Below are 12118 nucleotides of genomic sequence, written 5' to 3'. Positions count from 1 at the left end.
AGCAATAGGAATTATTTTATTTGTGGCCTTACCATCTTGGGAAATGAAACCTTGGGAGCCCTCGGGGCAATAACCAAGGAATTGCCTCAGCTACGGTTGTTTGCAATGCAGAACCGGTATGCTCTTGACTGTCTTCTGGCCCGTGAGGGTGGGGTATGCGCCATAGTGCAGGACAAGTGTATCATGGGAGTTCAGGACTTGACCGCTAACATCACTAAATTTATGGATCACATACGGGATCACCTAGACGGAATGCAGGATCCTGGCGCTTGGGGTAACTGGGGATTTGGAGGTTGGAAGGACTGTTTGATAAATATGGTCATGCATTTAGTGGTGGCTATCGGCTGCATCTTTGTGGGCCCAGCCATCCTTAAATGTGTGATGGGTAGAATGTGGGGTACACTGGAACAGATCAACGCCCCTAAAATCTTAGCTGTCAAAATCCATGAGGGTGCAGCTACGCCAGGAATTGGAAATGCAGTGACAGATCTTTTTAGGTGAGGGACCGTAGCTATGGATTTGATAGTTCGGTTATCATGGAATGATAAAAGGAGGGAATGACGGATGTGATATAAAATAGTTACTTTAGAGATATTAGTTACTGTAATGTAGAGATACGCCAGTCTCATTCTGGTGAGTTCACAGACAAATGATTTCAGACCGCATGGCAAAGCAAGGAGGAGGTGTGTCCACCAAAGGAGGAGAAAAGGATGCTGGGTAATAGGGGCCAGAGGAAGGGATTGGAAGTGAGCCAATCAGAATGTCTGACTAGGTCAGGAGGGGCATAGGATGACCTATGGCAATCGTGTAGGTGAAACTTGATACCATTTGAATTGATTTGCAGAGATCCCTTTGTCCCTTTGTTCATTCGCTTTCCGGGGTGTAGGAGTCGGGATGTGTCTTATGCCTCTGAGATGAATCAAGCTTGCAAGTCAAATAAAATAACTAATGCTGTACCTGCAAATCCATCTCGACTTTTATTCAGGCCAGACTGACGGGTAAAGAAATTTGGGATTTGACAGGATCACGCGCATTTGAAACTTTAACTCTGTGTCTGGCACCACGGAAATCCTCAGATTTTTAAAGATTTTACCCTCTCACTTTTAGTTTCTCTTGCAGATTTGCAGCATCCGCGGTATTTTCCTTTGAATGCATAATAGGATTTTCCTCAAGAAAACCTGCTGGCACATTTTAAAAGTATAGCAACGACAACAGAGTGTAACGATTGAATGATTAACTGATTTGCTCTGCCGAAGAGTGACCCTGAGTCGAAAAAATTGCTCAGTTCTCTCTTCGCAGATGCCGCCAGAACCGCTGAAATTTTCGATCTTTTCCCCTTTTTCTTTGAGATTTCACATCCGAAGTAATTTGCTTTTATATTGAACAATTTCTGTTGCTGTACATTAGCAAGAACAATTCGGGCGGGAGAAATAGCGGTCCGTTTTGCATGAAGATTTGGTGCTGACAAATCCATTTCCACCCAAAAACTTTGAGATTTTGACACTTTGCAACTTGACCGGTTAACCTTACTTGCATTCACACTCTGCCACAACAAACACCAGATGACACCCTTTACTCTCTCTCACAATACAATCTGTGTCTTTGTAGCTTCCTACTTATATTTCACCGAATTAAACGTAATCTTCAAAGCCTTGAAGTGACAGTGCAGGTCCGGGGGTAACAACTGATGTCACATCACAAGTCACTGGTAAGAAGCGAGTAGTTGGTGCAAGCTGAAGAATTTGTGAAAGGACGCCAAACGGAGGCTGCTGCTATGCCTGCGAGTAAAATGAGCTGGAGAGGCTGCATCACCAAAGAAGGAAATTCAAAACATCCCTCATGAGACTTTGAAGTAACTTAGAGAACCAGCAAAGATTAGGCCTTGGTAGCTCATTCGATAGAGCTTCAGAATTTTAATATGAGGGTCCAGCGTTCAAGTCCCTATCAGGGCTCTTACTTTGGCTCAAGATGTTTGCTTCCCAATGAACAACAAAAAAGAAGAATAAAGAATGCAGAACGGGTCAGGAAAAATGGAAGAACGGTGACAATATCATCTTTGCTGAAGTGCAACAGCCATGGAGAATTGTCAAGAAGTTTGCTACGTTTTCAGTTCATGTTAAAACTCTCTCCTGACGTTGTCCTGTATTAAACCGCAATAGATATCTGGTCATTTGCACTCACTTCCCAATTCGACCAAGCATTTCCTGTTTGTTTACTTATCCCATGCAGAACTGCTACAAATCCAGCATTTCCAGTAATAAATGCAATTTTACAGTTCCAAAGACCAGTGCCAATGAATATTTTCATTTGCACTCGGAAGGCCCGCATGAGATGTCATGAAAACTGATGTTGAATCAAAATGATTGAAATCTGTTCTAAACTTGCACGCTAAGCTTGCATGCTGGTGCTGTGGCTTGCATGGTTAAAGCACCTGTCTAGTAAACAGGCGATCTTGAGTTCGAAGCTCAGCAGTGCCTTCACTGAAAATTAACAGCTCGTGTGATGCTCAACAATTCATGGTGAATGAGGGGAATATTGGCAGAATCCATGTCACTTAAAGCTTGCTTTCACTTGTGTGCTGAAGTACTTTTTTCAAACCTTTTAACTCCCATTTTCGGCTGATCTTCAATTTTGCTCACCTACACCATCGCATTTCCTCATCGCTTCAGCCCTGTAGAAGGATCACGCGCATTTGAAACTTTAACTCTGTGTCTGGCACCACGGATATCCTCAGATTTTTTTTTTTTTTAAATAATATTTTATTGAAAATTTTTGGTCAACCAACACAGTACATTGTGCATCCTTTACACAACATTGTAACAATACAGATAATAATGACCTTTTTAAATTTAAACAAAAACAACAACAAATAAATAAATATTAAATAACAAAAAAATAAAAACTAGCCCTAATTGGCAACTGCCTTGTCTCAGGCCACCCCCCCCCACCCCCCCATCCCCCCATCCCTCCCCCCCCCCCCAAGTCCTGGGCCGCTGCTGCTGCCTTCTTTGTTCTCCCCTATCTATCTTTCCGCAAGATATTCGACGAACGGTTGCCACCGCCTAGTAAACCCTTGAGCCGACCCCCTTAGGACGAACTTAATCCGCTCTAACTTTATGAACCCCGCCATATCATTTATCCAGGTCTCCACCCCCGGGGGCTTGGCTTCTTTCCACATTAGCAATATTCTGCGCCGGGCTACTAGGGACGCAAAGGCCAAAACATCGGCCTCTTTCGCCTCCTGCACTCCCGGCTCTTGTGCAACCCCAAATATAGCCAACCCCCAGCTTGCTTCGACCCGGACTCCTACTACTTTCGAAAGCACCTTTGTCACCCCCATCCAAAACCCCTGTAGTGCCGGGCATGACCAAAACATATGGGCATGATTCGCTGGGCTTCTCGAGCACCTCGCACACCTATCCTCCACCCCAAAAAATTTACTGAGCCGTGTTCCAGTCATATGTGCCCTGTGTAATACCTTAAACTGAATCAGGCTTAGCCTGGCGCACGAGGACGACGAGTTTACCCTGTTTAGGGCATCTGCCCACATCCCCTCCTCAATCTCCTCCCCTAGCTCTTCTTCCCATTTCCCTTTTAGTTCGTCCATCATAGTCTCCCCTTCGTCTCTCATTTCCCTATATATATCCGACACCTTACCGTCCCCCACCCATTTCTTTGAGATGACTCTGTCCTGCACCTCTTGTGTCGGGAGCTGCGGGAATTCCCTCACCTGTTGCCTCGCAAAAGCCCTCAATTGCATGTACCTGAATGCATTCCCTTGGGGCAACCCATATTTCTCGGTCAGCGCTCCCAGACTCGCAAACTTCCCATCCACAAATAGATCTTTCAATTGCGTTATACCTGCTCTTTGCCACATTCCATATCCCCCATCCATTCCCCCCGGGGCAAACCTATGGTTGTTTCTTATCGGGGACCCCCCCAGTGCTCCGGTCTTTCCCCTATGTCGTCTCCACTGTCCCCAAATCTTCAGTGTAGCTACCACCACCGGTCTCGTGGTATAGTTCCTTGGTGAGAACGGCAATGGGGCTGTCACCATAGCCTGCAGGCTGGTCCCCCTACAGGATGCCCTCTCTAATCTCTTCCACGCCGCTCCTTCCTCCTCTCCCATCCACTTACTCACCATTGAAATATTAGCGGCCCAATAATACTCACTTAGGCTCGGTAGTGCCAGCCCCCCCCTATCCCTACTACGCTGTAAGAATCCCTTCCTCACTCTCGGAGTCTTCCCGGCCCAAACAAAACCCATGATACTCTTTTCTATCCTTTTGAAAAAAGCCTTCGTGATCACCACCGGGAGACACTGAAACACAAAGAGGAATCTCGGGAGGACCACCATCTTAACCGCCTGCACCCTCCCTGCCATTGACAATGCTACCATATCCCATCTCTTGAAATCTTCCTCCATCTGTTCCACCAACCGCGTCAAATTTAGCCTGTGCAATGTGCCCCAATTCTTAGCTATCTGGATCCCCAGGTAACAAAAGTCTCTTGTTACCTTCCTCAACGGTAGGTCTTCTATTTCTCTACTCTGCTCCCCTGGATGCACCACAAACAGCTCACTCTTCCCCATGTTCAATTTATACCCTGAAAAATCCCCAAACTCCCCAAGTATCCGCATTATTTCTGGCATCCCCTCCGCTGGATCCGCCACATATAGTAGCAGATCATCCGCATATAAAGATACCCAGTGTTCTTCTCCTCCCCTAAGTATTCCCCTCCATCCCTTGGAACCTCTCAGCGCTATCGCCAGGGGCTCAATCGCCAGTGCAAACAGTAATGGGGACAGAGGACATCCCTGCCTTGTCCCTCTATGGAGCCGAAAATATGCCGATCCCCGTCCATTCGTGACCACACTCGCCACTGGGGCCCTATACAACAGCTGCACCCATCTAACATACCCCTCTCCGAACCCAAATCTCCTCAACACCTCCCACAGATAATCCCACTCCACTCTATCAAATGCTTTCTCGGCATCCATCGCCACTACTATCTCCGTTTCACCCTCTGGTGGGGCCATCATCATTACCCCTAACAACCTCCGTATGTTCGCGTTCAGCTGTCTCCCCTTCACAAACCCAGTTTGGTCCTCATGAACCACCCCCGGGACACATTCCTCTATTCTCATTGCCATTACCTTGGCCAAGACCTTGGCATCTACATTGAGGAGGGAGATTGGTCTGTCGGACCCGCATTGTAGCGGATCCTTTTCCTTCTTTAAAAGAAGCGATATCATTGCTTCTGACATAGTCGGGGGCAGTTGTCCCCTTTCCTTTGCCTCGTTGAAGGTCCTCGTCAGTAGCGGGGCGAGCAAGTCCAAATATTTTCTGTAAAATTCAACTGGGAATCCGTCCGGTCCCGGGGCCTTTCCCGTCTGCATGTTCCTAATTCCTTTCACCACTTCTTCTACCGTGATCTGTGCTCCCAATCCCATCCTTTCCTGCTCTTCCACCTTGGGAATTTCCAGCCGATCCAAAAACTCCATCATTCTCTCCCTCCCATCCGGGGGTTGAGCTTCATACAATTTTTTATAAAATGTCTTAAACACTTCATTCACTCTCTCCGCTCCCCGCTCCGTCTCTCCATCTTCGTCTCTCACCCCCCCTATTTCCCTCGCTGCTCCCCTTTTCCTCAATTGGTGTGCCAGCAATCTGCTCGCCTTCTCTCCATATTCATACTGTACACCCTGCGCCTTCCTCCATTGTGCCTCTGCAGTGCCTGTGGTAAGCAAGTCAAATTCCACATGCAGCCTTTGCCTTTCCCTATACAGTCCCTCCTCCGGTGCTTCCGCATACTGTCTGTCCACCCTCAGAAGTTCTTGCAACAACCGCTCCCGTTCCTTACTCTCCTGCTTCCCTTTATGTGTCCTTATTGATATCAGCTCCCCCCTAACCACCGCCTTCAACGCCTCCCAGACCACTCCCACCTGAACCTCCCCATTGTCATTGAGTTCCAAGTACTTTTCAATGCATCCCCTCACCCTTAAGCACACCCCCTCATCCGCCATTAGTCCCATGTCCATTCTCCAGGGTGGATGCCCTCTTGTTTCCTCCCCTATCTACAAGTCTACCCAGTGTGGGGCATGATCCGAAATGGCTATAGCCGTATATTCCGTTCCCCTCACCCTCGGGATCAATGCCCTACCCAACACAAAAAAGTCTATGCGTGAATAGACTTTATGGACATAGGAGAAAAACGAGAACTCCTTACTCCTAGGTCTACTGAATCTCCACGGGTCCACCCCTCCCATCTGCTCCATAAAATCCTTAAGCACCTTGGCTGCTGCCGGCCTCCTACCAGTCCTGGACTTCGACCTATCCAGCCTTGGTTCCAACACCGTGTTAAAGTCTCCCCCCATTATCAACTTTCCGGTCTCTAGGTCTGGGATGCGTCCGAGCATTCGCCTCATAAAATTGGCATCATCCCAATTCGGGGCATACACGTCTACCAACACCACCATCTCTCCCTGTAATTTGCCACTCACCATCACGTATCTGCCCCCGTTATCCGCCACTATAGTCTTTGCCTCGAACATTACCCGCTTCCCCACTAATATAGCCACCCCCCTGTTTTTCGCATCCAGCCCCGAATGGAACACCTGCCCTACCCATCCTTTGCGCAACCTAACCTGATCTATCAGTTTCAGGTGCGTTTCCTGTAACATGACCACATCTGCTTTAAGTTTCTTAAGGTGTGCGAGTACTCGTGCCCTCTTTATCGGCCCGTTAAGCCCCCTCACGTTCCACGTGATCAGCCGAGTTGGGGGGCTTCCCACCCCCCCCCCCCTTGCCGGTTAGCCATCATCTTTTTCCAGCTTCTCGCCCAGTTCCCACGCGGCTGTATTTCTCCCAGACGGTGCCCCCCCGCCCATCCTTTCCCGTACCCACTCCCCCCTTTCCCGAGCAGCAGCAACCCAGTAATTCCCCCATCCCCCCCCCCCCCCGCTAGACCCCCCGCTAGCGTAATTACTCCCCCCATGTTGCTCCCAGAAGTCAGCAAACTCTGGCTGACCTCGGCTTCCCCCCGTGATCACGGCTCGCCCCGTGCGGCGCCCCCTCCTTCCTGCTTCTCTATTCCCGCCATAATTATCATAGCGCGGGAACCAAGCCCGCGCCTCTCCCTCGGCCCCGCCTCCCATGGCCAACGCCCCATCTCCTCTCCCTCCCCACCTCCCCCCATCACCACCTGTGGGAGAAAGAAAAGTTACCATACCGCAGGATTAATCATACAATCCCTCTTCGCCCCCCCCCCCCCCCCCCACTCGTCCCACCACTTTGTCCAAACGTTCATTTTCGTAGTCCAATCATTCCAATTTTTCTTCTACAATAAAAGTCCACGCTTCATCCGCCGTCTCAAAGTAGTGGTGCCTCCCTTGATATGTAACCCACAGTCTTGCCGGTTGCAGCATTCCAAACTTTATCTTTTTTTTGTGAAGTACCGCTTTGGCCCGATTAAAGCTCGCCCTCCTTCTCGCCACCTCCGCACTCCAATCTTGATAGATGCGGATCACCGCGTTCTCCCATTTACTACACCGAGTTTTCTTCGCCCATCTAAGGACCATTTCTCTATCCTTAAAACGGAGAAATCTCACCACTATGGCTCTGGGAGCTTCTCCTGCTCTCGATCCTCGCACCATAACTCGGTATACTCCCTCCACCTCCAACGGACCCATCGGGGCCTCCACTCCCATTAACGAGTGCAGCATCGTGCTCACATATGCCCCGACGTCCGCCCCCTCCACACCTTCAGGAAGGCCAAGAATCCTCAAGTTGTTCCTCCTTGCGTTATTTTCCAGTGCCTCCAACCTCTCCACAGATCGTTTCTGGTGTGCCTCCTGTATCTCCGACTTGACCACCAGGCCCTGTATGTCGTTTTCATTCTCTGCTGCTTTCGCCTTCACGATCCGAAGCTCCTGCTCCTGTGTCTTTTGTTCCTCTTTCAGCCCTTCAATCGCCTGTAATATCGGGGCCAACAACTCTTTCTTCATTTCCTTTTTTATCTCCTCCACGCAGCGTTTCAAAAACTCTTGTTGTTCAGGGCCCCATATGAGACTGCCACCTTCCGACGCCATCTTGGTTTCTGCTTGCCTTCCTTGCCGTTGTTCCAAAGGATCCGCTGCAATCCGGCCACTTTCCTCTCCTTTTTCCATCCGTGTCCAGGGGGAACACCCTTCTGGTTTACCGCACGGTGTTTTCAGCCGTTAAAATTGCCGTTGGGGCTCCTATCAAGAGCCCAAAAGTCCGTTTCACAGGGAGCTGCCGAAACGTGCGACTCAGCTGGTCATCGCCGCACCCGGACATCCTCAGATTTTTAAAGATTTTATCCTCTAACTTTTAGTTTCTCTTGCAGATTTGCAGCATCCACGGTATTTTCCTTTGAATGCGTAATAGGATTTACCTCAAGAAAACCAGGAGGAACATTTTAAAAGTATAGCAACGACAACAGAGTGTAACGATTGAATGATTAACTGATTTGCTCTGCCTAAGAGTGACCCTGAGTCGAAAAAATTGCTCAGTTCTCTCTTCACAGATGCCGCCAGAACTGCTGAGATTTTCCATCTTTTCCCCTTTTTCTTTGAGATTTCACATCCGCAGTAATTTGCTTTTATATTGAACAAGTTCTGTTGCTGTACGTTAACAAGAACAATTCGGGCGGGAGAAATCGCGGTCCCTTTTGCATGAAGATTTGGTGCTGACAAATCTATTTCCACCAAAAAACTTTGAGATTTTAACAATTTGCAACTTGACCGGTTAACCTTACTTGCATTCACACTCTGCCACAACAAACACCAGATGACACCCTTTACTCTCTCTCACAATACAATCTGTGTCTTTGTAGCTTCCCACTTACATTTCACCAAACTAAACGTAATCTTCAAAGCCTTGAAGTGACAGTGCAGGTCCGGGGGTAACAACTGTTGTCACATCACAAGTCACTGGTAAGAAGCGAGTAGTTGGTGCAAGCTGAAGAATTTGAGAAAGGAAGCCAAACGGAGGCTGCTGCTCTGCCTGCGAGTAAAATGAGCTGGAGAGGCTGCATCACCAAAGAAGGAAATTCAAAACATCCCTCATGAGACTTTGAAGTAACTTATGAGAAGCAGCAAAGATTAGGCCTTGCTAGCTCATTCGGTAGAGCTTCAGACATTTAATATGAGGGTCCAGCGTTTAATATGAGGGTCCTTCAGGGCTCTTACTTTGGCTCAAGACGTTTGCTTCCCAATGAACAACAAAAAAGAAGAATAAAGAATGCAGAACGGGTCAGGGAAAATGGAAGAACGGTGACAATATCATCTTTGCTAAAGTGCAACAGCCATGGAGAATTGTCAAGAAGTTTGCTACATTTTCAGTTCATGTTAAAACTCTCTCCTGACATTGTCCTGTATTATACCACAATAGATTTCTGGTCATGTTCACTCACTTCCCAGTTCGACCAATCATTTCCTGTTTGTTTACTTATCCCATGCAGAACTGCTACAAATCCAGCATTTCCACTAATAAATGCAATTTTACAGTTTCAAAGACCAGTGCCAATGAATATTTTAATTTGCACTCGGAAGGCCCGTTTGAGATGTCAGGAAAACTGATGTTGAATCAAAATGATTGAAATCTGTTCTAAACTTGCACGCTAAGCTTGCATGCTGGTGCTGTGGCTTAGATGGTTAAAGCGCCTGTCTAGTAAACAGGAGATCCTGAGTTCAAATCTCAGCAGTGCCTTCAATGGAAGTTAACAGCTGGAGTGATGCTCAACATTTCATGGTGAATGCAGAAAATGTTGGCACAATCCCTGCACCACGAACGTTAAACCTTGTGTGCTGAAGCACTTTTTTCAAACCTTTTAACTCCCATTTTCCGCTCATCTTCAATTTTGCTCACCTACACCATCGCATTTCCTCCTCGCTTCAGCCCTGTAGAAGGATGACGCGCATTTGGAACTTTAACTCTGTGTCTGACACCACGGATATCCTCAGATTTTTAAAGATTTTATCCTCTCACTTTTAGTTTCTCTTGCAGATTTGCAGCATCCGTGGTATTTTCCTTTGAATGCATAATAGGATTTACCTCAAGAAAACCTGGCGGAACATTTTAAAATTATAGCAACGACAACAGAGTGTAACGATTGAATGATTAACTGATTTTCTCTGCCTAAGAGTGACCCTGAGTCGAAAAAATTGCTCAGTTCTCTCTTCACAGATGCCGCCAGAACCGCTGAGATTTTGCATCTTTTCCCCTTTTTCTTTGAGATTTCACATCCGCAATAATTTGCTTTTATATTGAACAATTTCTGTTGCTGTACGTTAGCAAGAACAATTCGGGCGGGAGAAATAGCGGTCCGTTGTGCATGAAGATTTGGTGCTGACAAATCTATTTCCTCCCAAAAACTTTGAGATTTTGACACTTTGCAACTTGACCAGTTAACCTTACTTGCATTCACACTCTGCCACAACAAACACCAGATGACACCCTTTACTCTCTCTCACAATACAATCTGTGTCTTTGTAGCTTCCCACTTATATTTCACCGAATTAAGCGTAATCTTCAAAGCCTTGAAGTGACAGTGCAGGTCCGGGGGTAACAACTGATGTCACATCACAAGTCACTGGTGAGAAGCGAGTCGTTGGTGCAAGCTGAAGAATTTGTGAAAGGAAGACAAACGGAGGCTGCTGCCATGCCTGCGAGTAAAATGAGCTGGAGAGGCTGCATCACCAAAGAAGGAAATTCAAAACATCCCTCATGAGACTTTGAAGTAACTTATGAGAAGCAGCAAAGATTGGGCCTTGGTAGCTCATTCGGTAGAGCCTCAGAATTTTAATATGAGGGTCCAGCGTTCAAGTCCCTATCAGGGCTCTTACTTTGGCTCAAGACGTTTGCTTCCCAATGAACAACAAAAAAGAAGAATAAAGAATGCAGAACGGGTCAGGGAAAATGGAAGAACGGTGACAATATCATCTTTGCTAAATTGCAACAGCCATGGAGAATTGTCAAGATGTTTGCTACATTTTCAGTTCATGTTAAAATTCTCTCCTGACATTGTCCTATATTATACCACAATAGATTTCTGTTCATGTTCACTCACTTCCCAATTCGACCAAGCATTTCCTGTTTCATAGATTATCATAGAATTTACAGTGCAGAAGGAGGCCATTCGGCCTATCGAGTCTGCACCGGCTCTTGGGAAGAGCACCCTACCCAAGGTCAACACCTCACCCTATCCCCATAACCCAGTAACCCCACCCAACACTCTAAGGGCAATTTTGGACACTATGGGCAATTTATCATGGCCAATCCACCTAAGTTTGTTTACTTATCCCATGCAGAACTGCTACAAATCCAGCATTTCCAGTAATAAATGCAATTTTACAGTTTCAAAGACCAGTGCTACTGAATATTTTAATTTGCACTCGGAAGGCCCGTATGAGATGTCATGAAAACTGATGATGAATCAAAATGATTGATATCTGTTCTAAACTTGCACACTAAGGTTACATGCTGGTGCAGTGGCTTAGATGGTTAAAGCGCCTGTCGAGGAAACAGGAGATCCTGAGTTCAAATCTCTGCAGTGCCTTCAATGGAAATTATCAGCTGGAGTGATGCTGAACATTTCATGGTAAATGCAGAAAATGTTGTCGCAATCCCTGCAACGTGATCCTGAAAGCTTGCATTCCCGTGTGTGCTGAAGCAATTTTTTCAAACCTTTCAACTCACATTTTCCGCTCATCTTCAATTTTGCTCGCCTACACCATCGCATTTCCTCCTCGCTTCAGCCCTGTAGAAGGATCACGCGCATTTGAAACTTTAACTCTGTGTCTGGCACCACGGATATCCTCAGAATTTTAAAGATTTTATCCTCTCACTTTTAGTTTCTCTTGCAGATTTGCAGCATCCGCGGTATTTTCCTTTGAATGCATAATAGGATTTACCTCAAGAAAACCTGGAGGAACATTTTAAAAGCATAGCAACGACAACAGAGTGTAACGATTGAATAATTAACTGATTTGCTCTGCCGAAGAGTCACCCTGAGTCGAAAAAATTGCTCAGTTCTCTCTTCACAGATGCCGCCAGAACCGCTGAGATTTTCCATCTTTTCCCCTTTTTCTTTGAGA

The 12118-nt window shown here is 46.8% G+C and overlaps 1 non-coding gene across 1 annotated transcript; it reads left to right on the top strand.

Moving 5' to 3' along the window:
* Positions 1-9657: 9657 nt before the first annotated feature.
* Positions 9658-9731, top strand: trnat-agu (transfer RNA threonine (anticodon AGU)). Its single transcript has one exon. It is a non-coding gene; the product is annotated as a tRNA-Thr (tRNA).
* Positions 9732-12118: the final 2387 nt, after the last annotated feature.

The sequence above is a fragment of the Scyliorhinus torazame genome, chromosome 4 (assembly GCF_047496885.1).
Source record: "Scyliorhinus torazame isolate Kashiwa2021f chromosome 4, sScyTor2.1, whole genome shotgun sequence".
NCBI classification, from domain to species: Eukaryota; Metazoa; Chordata; class Chondrichthyes; order Carcharhiniformes; family Scyliorhinidae; genus Scyliorhinus; species Scyliorhinus torazame.
This window is presented reverse-complemented; position numbering and strand designations above follow the sequence as displayed.